At 40.0% G+C, this 15,761-nt stretch overlaps 1 long non-coding RNA gene across 1 annotated transcript in view; it reads left to right on the forward strand.

The window, feature by feature from the left end:
* LOC110389273 overlaps positions 1,811 to 15,761 on the forward strand; it is a 45,978-nt gene continuing 32,027 nt past the window's right edge. The window contains exons 1-3 of the long non-coding RNA XR_002433103.1: positions 1,811 to 1,890; positions 6,858 to 7,047; positions 8,192 to 8,376. This is a non-coding gene — a long non-coding RNA (uncharacterized LOC110389273). The remainder of the gene's footprint in view (positions 1,891 to 6,857; positions 7,048 to 8,191; positions 8,377 to 15,761) is intronic.

A 15,761-nucleotide genomic window follows, 5' to 3' on the forward strand; every position in this document is an offset into this window, starting at 1 on the left:
TACATGGTTGACTGATGAAATTTTATTTACTCTGAGCTGCTGGTCCCTCTGAATGTGTAGCTAATTGTGCATAGGCCAGTCCTGCGCCTTGCTCCTAACGATTTGTGCTCTTGACAGCCCCATGCTGCCATCATTCTCTGTTATTCGGTAACAATGAGCACAGAAGAGTGTTTTACCCATTAGCTCAATGGGATTCAGTCAGTCTCTGAGGTTTCATATCCTGGACTTTTCTTTTTACTACATGAAAGCATTGCATGTTGCTGAATGTTTCTGTACCACCCCAGAAGCATTCCACTCCATGCAGTATTAAACCCATCATGAGTGAAATTGTAAGGGAACTGGGGCTGTAAGCAAAATTTTGAGGTTGCTTTAGAGTTAAGTTCAGTGTTTGCCATTAACAATCTACATATTAGAATCTCTCCACAGACTAGAGCATGTCTCATTCCTCCCAGTAATTGGGAAAGTCTGTGGTCTTTTTTGTTGAGCAACGTCACATTTCTGGGGTTAGTCCTTGCAGGTCAAAAGGCATGGTATTTTTGTTGTTGCAGCCACAAATGTTCCAAACAAATCTCTCTCATTTTGAGGAGTAAGAGCGCAACCTTCTTGCAGCATACCTGTAAGCTGCATTTTTAAGGCACCTTATACCAGAAGTACTACCATAACATTTTTCATGAATATGTAATCAGAAAGATCTACTTTTCATGTCATTCACAGGAGTATAAAGGCAGTATTGCACCTGCTGGTAGCTACTCCACTTGGAGCTCTTGGTTTCATTTTCTTAGTGATATTTTACCTATGTATATTAGTATTTTCATTATTTGATAGAGACTAGATATAATTCAGACTCAGATATTTAAAATTAGGGGTTACTAATATATGGTACCTCCAGTACACCTCCTTGGATCTCTTTTGGGTGAAGTCAGACAGATATAACTGTGGCAGTTTTATAATTGAAGAAATCCTGTCTGGACATAGGGTTCACTGAGATGTTGTTATTCCCTGCAAAAGAAGGTTTCTGTCATGCAAAACTTGGTGTTTCTTTTCCGTGGCATTTTCCCCAAAGCGAGATTTCTTATTCCATTTTCAGAAGAATGCCTATCTTGCTTTGGATATCTGTGCAAATTGGAGAACATGATATGGTAGTGTAGTTGTTTGTGGAGACTCAAGCTTGTAGTTACACCAGAGTAAATGAGTTATAATTTAAGAAAGGAACTTTCCTACAAAGCAACTGAATGTCCAGTCGGTGAATAACCCTTCTGCAGCCAATGAACTCCAATGAATGCTAACAGAGAAGAATGAGGAACAGAGAATATGTCAAGTAATCATCCCCACCTGCCGCAACTGATAGTTTAAGAATTTCCTGTGCTAAAGTTTGCATCCGGACCATTGTGTCTAATAGCCACCAGTGGGTTTATCCTCCAAAAAGCTCTCTCTCTCTTTTTTTTTTATTAATTCATTTTATGCTGTAGTCTCTACAACATCCTGTGGTAAATAATTCCAAGCTTCAATTAAGGAATTATGTGGAATAAGCATTTCTTGATAATTTCTTTGGGTGCCTCTTGATTTTTGTATTCTGATAAGACATGAAAAATCATTCTCTGCAGACTGTTTCCATAGTATTTATCATTTTGTAGTCTTCTACTATTTTCTCTCCACAGCTTGTTTCTGTAGTATTTGATTTCCATTTACTGTTTTTTTTTTTTAAATTTTGCCAAGTATTCCTCCTGAAGAAATCTACAACTAACTAGATTTAATCAGAATACCGAACTAAAAAGATCAAAAGTGAACTTCTTTGGTTTCTACTTTGCAGAAACTCTTCCAAAAATTGAAAGCCATCATCCAGGGCTCCTCCAGATGTACCGTGTTCTGCATGTACCATGGAGTGGAAAGGTACGAACTGCATGCAGTCCAGAAAATACTTGTATCATAGCTCTGTAAAAAAGTATAATCACTTTTTCTGCTTTGACCTGTTTTGCTTTCATAAAAATTCCTTTTTCTTTTTTTTTTAAGATTTATTTTGTTTGCTGACTCATTGGGTTCTGGTGTTTTTAGTGTACTGGCTGTCATACATACTTTTGGCTAACAGAGTCTGTCATTATGCATATCTACTTACGGTTATTCTTTTCAACCATGTTTATTATTTGGTACTCATCAGCCATCTTCCTCAGGTCACGCTGCTGCATACGCCTATTCCATATCTGTTTGATTATTTTGAACAGTTCAGGCCAGAACATTTATAAACTGGCTTGTTAATCAAAATGATGCTTGTCTAATCTGGTAGGCTTCTATGGTGTCATGACCAGCTGGGTAGATGAGGGGAGAGCAGTGGATGTTGTGTACCTTTACTTCAGCAAGGCTTTTGACACTATCTCCAATAATATCCTTGTAGGTAAGCTTAGGAATTTTGGACTAGATGAGTGGACAGTGAGGTGGATTGAGAATGGGCTGACTGACAGAGATGAGAGGATTGTGATCAGCTACACAGAGTCTAGTTAGACACCTGTAAGTAGTGATATTCCCCAGAGGTCAGTGCTGGGTTTGGTCTTGTTCAACATCTTCATCAGTGGCCTGGATGAAGGGATAGAATGCACACCCTCAGCAAGTTTGCTAGTGATATGAAGGTGGGAGGAGTGGCTGACACACCAGAAGGCTGCATTGCCATTCAGTGAGACATGGACAGGCAGAGAGAAACCTAATGAGGTTCAAGAAGGGGAAGTCCTATGCCTGAGGAAGATTAACCAGTACAGGCTGGGGGCTGAGCTACTGGAAAAGAACTCTCTGGGGAAGTACCTGGGTGTCCCGGTGGACAGTCAGTTGACCATGAGCCAGCAGTCTGCCTTTGTGGCCAAGAAGATCAGTGGTATCCTGGGGTGCATTAAAAAGAGCGTGGGCAACAGGTCAAAAGAGGTGATCCTCCCCCTCTACTCTACCCTAGTGAGGCCACATCTGGAGCACTGTGTCCAGTTCTGGGCTCCTCATTTCAAGACAGGCAGGGAACTAATAAACAGAGTCCAGCAGAGCATCGCAAAGATGATGAGGGGCCTGGAGCATCTCCCTTATAAGGAAAGGCTGAGAGACCTGGGACTGTTCAGCCTGGAGAAGACTGAGGGAGGATCTTATCAATGATTATAAATGTCCAAAGAACAGGAGTCAAATAGAGGGGGCCAGGCTCTTTTCAGTGGTCAATCTAATGGGCTCAAATGGGAACATAGGAAGTTCCATACAATTGTGAGGAAAAAGTACTCTGAGAGTGACAGAGCACTGGAACAAGCTGCCCAGATTGGTTCTGGAGTCTCCTTCTCTGGGGATATTCAAAACGCTCCTGGACTCTTTCCTGTGCAACTTACTGTAGTGAACCTGCTTTAGCAGGGGGGTTGGACTAGCTGATCTCCAGAAGTCTCTGCCACCCCCTATGATTCTGTGATTCTGTGATGCTGAGAATATGTGAGCAGTGATAAGTATGATTCAAAACATAACACTCTTTTCGTGTTGGTACAGAATATTCCTTCAGATGTAAGTTTGCAGTTTACGGACTAGAAATATCTATACTTGAATACAGCAATCATCTGAAAGTGGTTTGCACAATTAAGCTGTGTATTATATCAGCTAGTGCTCTGAGTATGCCAGAGAAGCAAGCGGAATGCAGCATTCCCAGTTTTGGGCAATCAGTGTGCAAACAGGGAATGACCATCTACAATTAGCAAATGTATTGTAATTCTGAAACTTTTCAGTAGATGACAAACATTCAGCTCAGCTCAGCTCTAGCTTTGTGAAGCTGAAGGTTTGATGGGGAGAAGAATGTTCCTACTCATCCTTTTACTGAATTCTGTAAACTTAAGGCTTGTCACATCCTACAACTCCCTTTCGTTTCTGAGCAGTGAAATTAAAGGCAACTGTACCTGGCTCAGGCAGTCACCCCTTGCTGCTTTTTTGGGATATTTTTCATGAGCACCATATTATGCCTGCAGAACAGTGCCTTTTCATGCTGCTGTCTGCTCAGAATGGAGGGCCAAGCCATGCCATTTCAGGAAGATCTCCATTGCTGTACAAGTACTTGCATTTTCTACACAAAAGCATATGGTTTCTTAGGAAAAAGAAAAGTTTTATTACCTTTGTATTCAGTACCCTAGAATAGAAGGAGAACACTTCTGCTGTTCCTAAGTTAGTTTTTGCAGTTACCCTTCATGTGCAGAAAGTTGTTTTCCGTAGCTACATTAACTTGTGCATTGGGAAAAGAAGATGTATGTTCATATGGCCTGCCAAATAGGAGGAGATGCAGTATAGCATCATGACTGTTTTTTTCATTCACTTGTTTACAGGTACCTTTTACCTCCCATCATCATGTTTGTGGTTGACTTGGGAGTATGGGTTTTAATTTACTTCCCTTTATAAATGTGAATGAGGGGTGTGGTGGACAAATCTTTTTCTGTAAAACATTGCCATATCCAGGAATGGGAAGAAGTAATTCTGTCAATATTAATGCGCTTACCTTTCCTCTCCAGAGGCTTGCATAGCTTATACATTGTGCAGTCCAGTCTCTTTTGGTGACCGCCACAAAAGAGAACTGATTCCAAACTATTTCTCATGCTGAGGCAGCATGTGCTGTTAGAATTCACTGTATTTCAGTATTAAAAGCAATGTAGAAATTACAACTGGCTGACTGAAGAAGTATTTCAGTATCTTTTTCCCTTATAGTGATTAATATTTACCATGGTTTAATTGAGAAGATTTTTGACGATTACTATATCTGAAGTAATTCCTCCTGGTTTGAGTTCTGTACTGACACTATCAGATTAAAAATAAGAAGATGAATAAAAAAAAAAGTTTTTCTGTTACGATAGATGACAAATGAGTTTACTGCTACATGAAAATGAAGAATCAGTATTCTTCAGGTCATTTTTCTGTTCCCTTGCATGTATTAAGTACTGAGAACATAATGGTCTACTAGTTTAAAGTTCCAGAATCAAATGTAGTGTACTGAAAAATTCAGGGCACAGGTTTTTTTTAGGTGACCAATTCAAGTTATTTAGTGAGAGCATGACAGCGTTATTGTGACTGATGTAGACTAGCTGTATTGGTGAGCTTCGCTGAAGAATGAGATTTTTGCAAAAGAGATTTTAAAGAAGACAGAGTGGTAGACATTGTGTGACTTTCAGCTAGGCAGGTTTTCTAACTGGCTTGGCTCGTATGTGTGTAATTTGCCTCCATTTACAACCCGCTAGAGAAACCTGTTCACTCCATCTATGATGCTAAGCATATCAACGCTCCTGGAAATACCAGTTAACAGTAACAAGAGAAAATAGAGCCAACAGGCTTAAGGCGTTAATTGTTGCCAAAATGCCCCTGGTGCCAAGTTTCCTTAGTTTCTGCATGAGTTGGGGCTTTTTGATAAATTCATAGAAATTTCTCTTGCTGTTTCCAAAAAATATAAGTACTTTATTTCACCTGAAATTGCTCTGCGGTTGCAGGGTGTGGGTGGCAGAACACCGAAATGCCTTTCAACTAATCTCCCCAGAAACGTGTTTACTGGGTAACGCAATAGACATGGTTTTGGAATTACACTTCTAGCACAGCTGTCATATGGGAAATGAAACTAACAGAGATCTCTGACTAGAAATACATTTATGGGAATAGCATGGAGACAGCCTACCTGCTGCCACTGTCTGAGATCTTTTTGATAGCTATGGATCCACTGAAGAAAATGATAAAATAAGAAGGATAAATATGAAAGAAGAGAAATCCTTTATAGCAGGGTAGGGACCCTATCAGATCCAGCGGTTGGATTCTGTATTTTGTGTAATCAGAAGAGGCTACAAAGTGATGATGAAAACTGAGGGAATTTTAACGTGAGCGATGAAGCAACTGTTTCCACCAATGAATATCTGGAAAGCTAGATTTATGTGGCTCTGATGTGACATTTTGTTCCCTTTCAAACTTTTCTCAAACCTGAAAATTTTTGCCCTTGTGAGGATGGATATTGCTCCTTTGGCTTACACATTTGTTCCATTGAGCCAAGTCCAGCCTCTCAGTGGGAGAAGTCAGTGCCAGAGAACAAAAGAAACTGTACTTGTGGAAAGATTTGAAATGTTTTCTTCTGCCAACATTAAGGATAAATGCAGAATCATACTCTATTATATAAAATACAAAAGTAATTGCTTTTTTAAAAACTGCAATGTTTAAGTTGCTAAGTAAAATTTTTCAGAAGTTAGGAGGCAGCAAGATAACATTTGCCTATGAAGATGGACTCACTTTACAGTACACAGAGAAGCTACAGGTCTACTGGAGTTTCAGCCAGCTGATATAAAACTAACGGCAGAGGGATCTAAAGCTCCTCATGATCCATTCTAAGGCCATGACCTGTGATGGGTGTGCTTTAAACATGGTTAATTTCAAGTCAATCTCATGTCACATACATGAGATTATAAACTGACTCCAGGTTCTTGGAAGACAGCAACATCAACAGCAGGTCATTCAAGGTTCTGCTACTATTATAATCTGTTGCTTGAATATGGCCTCATTTTTTGCTACTTGCTCTTAAACCTCATTATCTTAACTTAGCATTTTAAACTTTTCTTGTATTTTAAATCATTTTCAGCTTAAGGTACCAATACACTTAGCAAAAAGGCTCTTGCTAAATCCTGTTGGCAACTTCTGCTGACTTGTAGGCTTTTTGCCAGTGCTGTTTCACTCAAAGACAGCTATTGGAACAGATGTCTCATACTTAATCTATATGAATTCCGTTTGGTAGTTTTGTTGTTGTCTGCATATCCCACATGCATGTTCATCCTGATAATGTTTACTGTGAAGGCGTAACCCTTGTTTTGTGTGCATTAATTCTTTCCCTTGCATCTTCCCAGGAACAAAGTGATTATCTGATTGTCCCAGGGAAATGAAGCAGAGGTGTTAGAGCGCAGCAGTCATATCCACCGACATGCCTGACAGGAAAACATAATGCAGACTTAATGTAAAGAGGGAATAAAACTGCATCTGTTACCATTCTGAGGAAGTGTGCACATTCAGAAAGCAGAGCTTGGAGGCTAAGTAAATGTAAGACAGGTATTCTGGGGAGAAAAATAAGAAAGACTGAGTTGCCTAAGCTGTATCTTGTCACTCAGATAGTCTGAAAATAGTGTCGTGTTAAGGGAGAATGGTTTTAAACTAGGACAGGGGAGATGTAGGTTAGATATTAGGAGGAAGTTTTTCACACAGAGGGTGGTGACGCACTGGAACAGGTAGCCCAGGGAGGTTGTGGATGCCCCGTCCCTGGAGGCATTCAAGGCCAGACTGGACGTGGCTCTGGGCAGCCTGGTCTAGTGGTTGGCGACACTGCACTAGGCAGGGGGGTTGAGACTCAATGATCTTTGAGGTCCTTTTCAACCCAAGCCATTCTATGATTCTATTATTCTATGGTTCTTTCTTCCTCCATATCTTTGTCTCTCTTTTCCTTCATTAAGACAACAGCATAAAAGTAGAATCTGAAATACGTTCAGTGCTGCTAAAAACAATTTTTCAGCTCAGTTGCATTTACGACCGTAATTTACAAGGAAACAACCCATGTGATGAGCAAGGTGGTCAACAGAATTGAGGGGTGGGGAAAGAGAAACTTTTGTTTCATTCAAGAAAATATCTCCAGTAATGATTCCCTTTGTTCCTCTCTTCCCACATAATTTACAGATCTCAATCCCTTTTCTTCCTTTGTCTTCCACCTTCAGAACTCCAGTTAACACTAGGCCACAATATTGTTTTAGGGCAGCCTAGCTAAAATCCCCATTTTAGCTAGGAAAGTTCAGTTCTGATATGTATTGGACCATAATTTCACATGAGATAGATTTTTTGGAACAAGAGGAGGGAGAATTTAAAAATAAAGAAGTCTTTACACAGACTTTATACAGATATTTTGAATGTAGTTATCTCCATCTTTTCATCTTACAAAGCTGATACTGTGTTTTTAAGTAACCTCTTTATTTTGCGGATTGTTCAGGAGTGATGTTAATTATGTTACTTGGCACTGAACAAAATGCTGATGCTGCAGTTTGGTTAGTGTCCATCTTGCAATAAAATCTTGCAGACCACCTTAAGTAAAACTTTTCTGAGTTAGGGGTGAGAGACAATGTCTATGAAGTAAAAGGGGGGGTTGTGTTTGCTTACATTATTTTATTTCTGTATATTTTCGATACTAATTATTTTGCAGATATGTCAACACACTAAGGAGTGAGAATTATTTGAATTCTGGATTGGCTGACTTGCATCGATGCCTTTTGTTTTGTGATCTTCAAATGCAGGAGAGGAAGATATTTCCCTTCAGTGCTTCAACAACTCCTATGCAAGATGAGCATGCAAAGAACTTCTGAGGCCAGCCAAAACCACTCCATCAAGGTGATGTTTGTGATTTTCAGCATCATTCATACACTTGCCATTTTGGCCTTTCAACTTCAGTTACAGTCCTGCAATTCAGTCCTTTCTGAATTTTCTGTTTACTGTGCACATTGCTACCTGACAGAAATTACAGTGGTTCCCAGTTCATGCATTTGAGGAGAAAGCTTTGTCGGGGGAGGACAGGGTGTGGGGAGGAATTAATCAATATTTTAATGCAGCAAATGTTTCTTTTGAAGTCAGCACTATAAATGAAAGTGATAGTTAAACCTCAAAAACTGGTTTGATAACAAACTACCTGCACCTATCAATAAATCACCTTCTCTTATATGGAGATTTTTTCTCCATTGAAATTGTTTTGCAAGTAATGTAATCTCACCTTATGTGATGCAGAGAGGAAATGTTTATACTAAAAACTTCACAAAGACTCCTCCTTGTGTACAGAAGAATAGACAAAGTTCAAGTATGTTTAGAAAACAGATTTTACATGAAATGTGGAAACCTCTCCCCCATATTTAGACATTGGAATCCTGTTGTGTTTTCCAGGGTAAAATATGTGTTGGTACTTTACATTAACTTTATCATAGTAAGATTATTGGCTTAATGATCACAGTTTTTCTTGAAAGATAGCCATTGCGCTACCAGACTGTATGACTTTTTAAGCTTCAAGTTCCTGGGACAAAGAGTGTGCTTTTACACTTCTGTGAGATAGTAGAAGTCTATGATCTGGACTATAAAGAAATTTCATAGAATCATAGAATCATAGAATCACAGAATGGCTTGGGTTGAAAAGGACCTCAAAGATCATTGAGTCTCAACCCCCCTGCCAAGTGCAGTGTCGCCAACCACTAGACCAGGCTGCCCAGAGCCACGTCCAGTCTGGCCTTGAATGCCTCCAGGGACGGGGCATCCACAACCTCCCTGGGCTACATGTTCCAGTGCGTCACCACCCTCTGTGTGAAAAACTTCCTCCTAATATCTAACCTAAATCTCCCCTGTCTCAGCTTAAAACCATTCCCCCTTGTCCTGTCGCTATCCACCCTCACAAACAATTGATCCCGCTCCTGTTTATACGCTCCCTTCAAGTATTGGAAGGCCACAATGAGGTCTCCCCGGAGCCTTCTCTTCTCCAAACTAAACAAGCCCAGTTCCCTCAACCTTTCCTCATAGGAGAGGTGCTCCAGCCCTCTGATCATCTTGGTCGCCCTCCTCTGCACTCGTTCCAAGAGCTCCACGTCCTTCTCGTGCTGGAGGCCCCAGGCCTGGACACAGTACTCCAGATGGGGCCTCACAAGAGCTGAGTAGAGGGGGACCACCACCTCCCTCTCCCTGCTGACCACTCCTCTTTTAATGCAGCCCAGAACATAGTTGGCCCTCCGGGCTGCCAGCGCACACTGCTGGCTCATGTCCAGCTTCTTGTCCACCAGGACCCCCAAGTCCCTCTCCGCAGGGCTGCTTTCAAGTACTTCTTCCCCCAGGTTGTATAAATACCTGAGATTGCCCTGGCCCAAGTGCAGCACCCTGCACTTGGCCTTGTTGAACCTCATTAGATTCTCGTGGGCCCACTTGTCCAGCCTGTCCAGGTCCCTCTGGATGGCTTCCCTTCCTTCCAGTGTATCAACTGCACCGCTCAGCTTGGTGTCATCTGCAAACTTGCTGAGGGTACACTCGATTCCATCGTCTATGTCATTGATAAAGACATTGAAGAGCACCGGTCCCAGGACTGAGCCTTGGGGGACACCACTCGTGACCGGCCTCCACCCTGACATAGAACCATTTATCACAACCCTTTGGCTGCGACCAGCCAACCAGTTCTTAACCCACCGAACAGTCCATCTTTCAAATCCATACCTCCCCAATTTGGAGAGAAGGATGTGATGAGGGACCCTGTCAAAGGCTTTGGAGAAGTCCAAGTAGATGACATCCATCGCCCTCCTCCCATCCACCGATGCCGTCACTTCATCATAGAAGGCCACCAGATTGGTCAGGCAAGATCTGCCCTTGGTGAAGCCATGCTGGCTGTCTCGGATCACCTCCTTGTCACGTATGTGCCTTAACATGTCTTCTAGGAGGATCTGCTCCATGATCTTCCCAGGCACAGAGGTGAGGCTCACCGGCCTGTAGTTCTCTCTTCAATTTGATATGACCAGAAAAATAATTTATGGCCAAAATCTTCTGAAAACCATGGTGGTGTGGGTTAATAGAGAATAATGTCTGAAACAAGGAGTGAATAGCTGCTGCACCTGAAGAGATGTCCCCAGAGACTCAGCCAGGTCTCTAAGCTACCTAATAATACCCAAATAGTCTGACCACCTTTGTTTGTGTGATATAAGACAGACTTTGTCCTTTGTGATGTAGTTTTAAATTAAATTAGATTTTCAATATGAGAATATTTTATCTCAAGTAAAACTCATCTTCCATTTAATAGCGTCCAAAAAGATGTTTTCTTCTTTTACTAATGGAGACTGAAACCTAAAGATTTGAGCCTTTGTATACTTCTGTCTGCTTTGAGAACTATACCATTGAGAACTTAGTCCATGTTTTTGCTGTAGGTATTTTACAAAGACTGAGACATTAATCCTAAATCTCTTTTCTCCAAAAGAGAAAGAGGCAAGACAAAAATCTAATCCTGCCTCTTGGGCTCAAAACTCTGCAATGGATTGAAATCATTGTGCCATGTCTGAGATTTAAATTAAGCAGAGTTCCTCATATAGAAATGAGACTTTTCTGATTAAAACTTTCATGTGGTTTAATTACCTTTTTAAAGGAAAGAACATAATTCTTGGCCACTTCATGGCCTCTCATAGGAAAATTCAGAGAAACCTCCCAAACCCTAAATGCGTCAAAGCACAGCTGGCAGAATATCTGCTATGTATTTTTCTTTGAGTATAGCAGCAAAGGTATTTGTTAAACTGGCAACATCAAACATCCTGCAATCCCTAGAGAATTCTGAGTATCTGTTTACAGATAGAATCCAGACATCTGGATTTTCTGCAGGACATCCCCCAGGCAGTCCTCAAGACATGAACATCTTAACCCCCTCATAGGCCAAGGTTTGGTGTCCATTTTTGGTGTTTAGAGAGAGTATTTGTGGGAAGGGATATGTGGGCAAGTAGATGACATTCTTCATTGCCAGAGCAGTTGTTTATGTTTGGATTCTCTTTTCTTTCTGCTTATAGAGAATGCCTTTCCTGTGCCTTATTTTCTCAGGTTCAAGGCAAGCTCTAGAAAAGGCAGAGAATGTAAGGGACAGTAAATGATTAGGTACAAATTGTTTATACATGATGGAACAAGCTCTGGGTAGCAGCATCCTTTCTTCTCTTCTTATTCCTTATTGTTCACTGGTAACACGCTATTTTACAGGCATTGTTCCACTTCTTATTTTGAAGTGTTTTTGAAGTGTGGACGCTTTGTCCAGGGCAACTATGCAAGACCTTCCTGCAGGGCTATCTTCTTTCTTTTCATATTGAGGAATGGTTTGTCAGCATTAAGGAACCAATCTTGATCCTTTCACAACTGTTCCAATCTACCCATTTTAGAAGTTTTTGATGTTTGCAGGGAACATTACAACATCTAGATTATTTTTGAAAAATATATATTTTTAGGTTCCCTATAAGCTCAACTATTAAACTCAATGCTACATGGAAACAAAGCACTTGTTTGTATGGAAAACTGAAACCTACGCTGCGCTCAGAAAAAAGGGAAGGTACCAGCAGTGCTTGATGCCTCTGCCAGTACAATGAAGAGACATTTAGATATAACCCTAAACTTCTGAATGTGATAAAGATTATTCTGGCCAATTATACATTAGGCGTAGGAGCTGGCTGAGGCCATAAAAAAAATTTAATTTGTGTGATCTCCTGCAGAATTTGGACTTGGTTTTCTAGCATCAGTAAAAATTAGCTCTGTCACCATGTTTGTCTTTTTTTCCTTTACTGAAAATCTGGAAATTATTTGAAATCTGCATTATATGCCAGACTGTTGAGTCTACCCACATTTGGTGGCATAAATGAAAGACAGAGTTAAGAAATTTTGTATTTACTGAATGTATTTATCATCCTTTAAATTATGTAATTCCATTATTAAGAAAATTATTTTTCATAGTCATAAATAGATTTACTTTTTAGGTAACACAGCAAACTTTGCAGTAACTTCCATAATACTTGTGTATTTGCCTTGACTAAGTACTGTGCTAGTTTTCTTTTTCACACAAAAGCATCCTTTCTCTTATTATCTCCACACTTGTTTACACTTTGCCTAACATTAACTGCTATGCTTTTAGCTGAAAGAAACACTGAACTGCACAGTTGTCTTTTCACATGCAATACTCCTTATTTACTTTGGTTGCTGTATGGTATTTTTGAATTGATGCATAAACATTTATAAAAATATCTATAGGCTGAAAGGCTCAAAGTGTCAATGGAAAGGCTGCATTATTTAATAGTTCAGATCTTGCAGGGTCTTATTTAAATAAGTATATCGGAACTGTTCGTGATAAAGACATTTATGATCCAAAGTATGTGGGGTAACTTGTTTTCTCTGAGTTGGTGGAGGAGTCAGTTTTCTACTAACCACTTGAAGATACTATAAAGAATATTGTCCTTCTTGTACTCCATAAGATTTGTATATGAATGGATACAGATTTTCACAAGTTTCCACTGTAGTGGAATACCTAGTATTCATCCCATAAACAGAATTTACCCCGTCCTGAAGGTGAAGTGTTCTAAAGTTGGAATAAGTCACATTTACTCCCTTTTAAAAATATCATTAAAAAAAACTAGGGAACCATAAGCCATTTTTAAAGTAAATAAGCATCAGACCCTGAGAGTTGAAGCATTCTAATGCAAAAACAGCAACAGTGGTCTTTGTGGCTTGGTCTGTGACCAATGCTAAATGTATGGGAAAATGAAATAACCTTCATGCTAACTGAAGGTGTCTAGTAGAGAATAATGGCTAGGTAGTTCATTGATTAAATTCTTTATTTATATATGTATATATATATATTCTCATGAATAAATTGCTGGAAGTTCACACAGGCATATCTGTCAGTTCTCCTGGAAATGGTTGTGACACTGTGTTCAAAATTGTGTGGCACTTTGCCTATCTTTTTGAAGATGCATTTATGTTTCCAAATTTGTAGGCACATTCCTATCACTGGAAGTGGGCACTATGAAACAGCAGCAGGCTCACCTTTGTTCACTACACAGATTTTTGTGACTTCAGTTTTAGAAGCCGTTCTAACACTACTGAGATGACTGGTCATATTCATTTTCTGCTTGCAGAATAGAATAGAATAGTTCATTTGGAAGGAGCTTTTCAAAGATAATCTATTTGAGATGCAAGAATAGGACTACAGGTTAAAAGCGTTCAAAGAGCCACCTTATTTGTTTAAGAATGAGAGATGCTTAACATAAATCATGCTTAACATAAATACTGTGTCCAGGCCTGGGGCCTCCAGCACGAGAAGGACGTGGAGCTCTTGGAACGAGTGCAGAGGAGGGCGACCAAGATGATCAGAGGGCTGGAGCACCTCTCCTATGAGGAAAGGTTGAGGGAACTGGGCTTGTTTAGTTTGGAGAAGAGAAGGCTCCGGGGAGACCTCATTGTGGCCTTCCAATACTTGAAGGGAGCGTATAAACAGGAGCGGGATCAATTGTTTGTGAGGGTGGATAGCGACAGGACAAGGGGGAATGGTTTTAAGCTGAGACAGGGGAGATTTAGGTTAGATATTAGGAGGAAGTTTTTCACACAGAGGGTGGTGACGCACTGGAACATGTAGCCCAGGGAGGTTGTGGATGCCCCGTCCCTGGAGGCATTCAAGGCCAGACTGGACGTGGCTCTGGGCAGCCTGGTCTAGTGGTTGGCGACACTGCACTTGGCAGGGGGGTTGAGACTCAATGATCTTTGAGGTCCTTTTCAACCCAAGCCATTCTGTGATTCTATGATTCTATGATAAATCACTTTTCACTATCAAAACTCATGGTCCCTAATTCATCAAATAGCAACAACAACAACAAAGATGTTTTGAGAAAAATAATTGGTTTGACTCAGACTAAGAATTTTTCTTTATGGAAAATAGTACAAATGCTTTATTAATGTTGAATTATTAAACTCTCATGTAGGTTTATAGGCATACTTCAAAGGATTTTTGTACGTTGCTGTTGAAGGTGAATTTATCAGTTTTAAGTAAACTTTCATGAGTCACAAAAATGCTTTGTTTTACATATGAATCACTACAAAATCAGATCAATCTGATTATTTTAAAAGTTTTAATAATTCCTTAAGCAGAAATTTTGCAAATGTATGACTAGGAGTGTGCATTTCATGGCCTTCTGCCTTCTGGTTATTTGCAGGTCTTGCCAGTATCAAAGAACAGGAGATAATTACATAAAGAATTTATGTTTATCAAATTTGTGAATAAGAAAAGAAGAGTGAATTTTTCATTTGGATTAGTTGGAAAAGTACTGCCATTATATGACACCAAGCATGTTCCTTTGCATTGTCTGGTGTGTTGTCTGTTTTAATCACTTAACCTCACTCTGAAATGTCAGCCAAAACAAGCTCCATTATTTCATTTCCAATAGCCTCCAATAGTCTTTCATTTTTAGGGATTTGCTGTCACTGCTTAAGATAAGAATTCAGTATCCCTTCCAGATGTAAGCGAAAAACATTAAATAACCCAAGAGAATAGTTAATTATCTTTTGAGTCCTCACTCTTTAAGACAATGTAATTGTAATGATTGTAGCAGCCAGACTTGGAACTGAGGAAAGGAAGGGCTGATTTCTGTAGAAATTACTTCCCACTGTCCTAATTAAGGCCTTCCTTTCTGATATTCAGTGGTATGTGGGGCAGCTTCCTTTCTCTCCTTTCCTTGACACAACTTGTTGAAGAGGAATGTAAAGGCTGGGTGTGATCTTCCCAACATCAGAGTGAAAGGAAGTAACATACCAAACAGATGATGGCATAACTGCTGCTGAATCTAATTCCACCTCCACCCCTGTGGTATACCACTCAGCAATATTTCAAAAGACTAAAGTCAATAATAATAACAAAAAGCCCATTCAAGATATGTCAGTATTAGAAGTGGAGATGGAAGGACAGCTAATTAAAAACTGAATTTATTGATATGCTGTGTGTTTTATTTTACTGGGTAGGCTGTGCAAGTGCCTTTGCAAGTTCAAAAGGTAAGGAGACTGCTGCACCAGGAATGCACTGTGAAGTGCTGACAGCAACCCGTCTTTATAGAGCTGGGTAAACCTGTTCAGCATGAGTAACAGTGCTTAATCTCCAAAGAGGTTTTATTCTGAACTCAGTGAATGTAAGCATCCTGATTCTTGTTGGTACATCTTTGAGGGAGATTATGGAATTTGAAAAGTTTACATCTTTT

Source organism: Numida meleagris, chromosome Z (assembly GCF_002078875.1).
Source record: "Numida meleagris isolate 19003 breed g44 Domestic line chromosome Z, NumMel1.0, whole genome shotgun sequence".
Lineage (NCBI taxonomy): Eukaryota > Metazoa > Chordata > Aves > Galliformes > Numididae > Numida > Numida meleagris.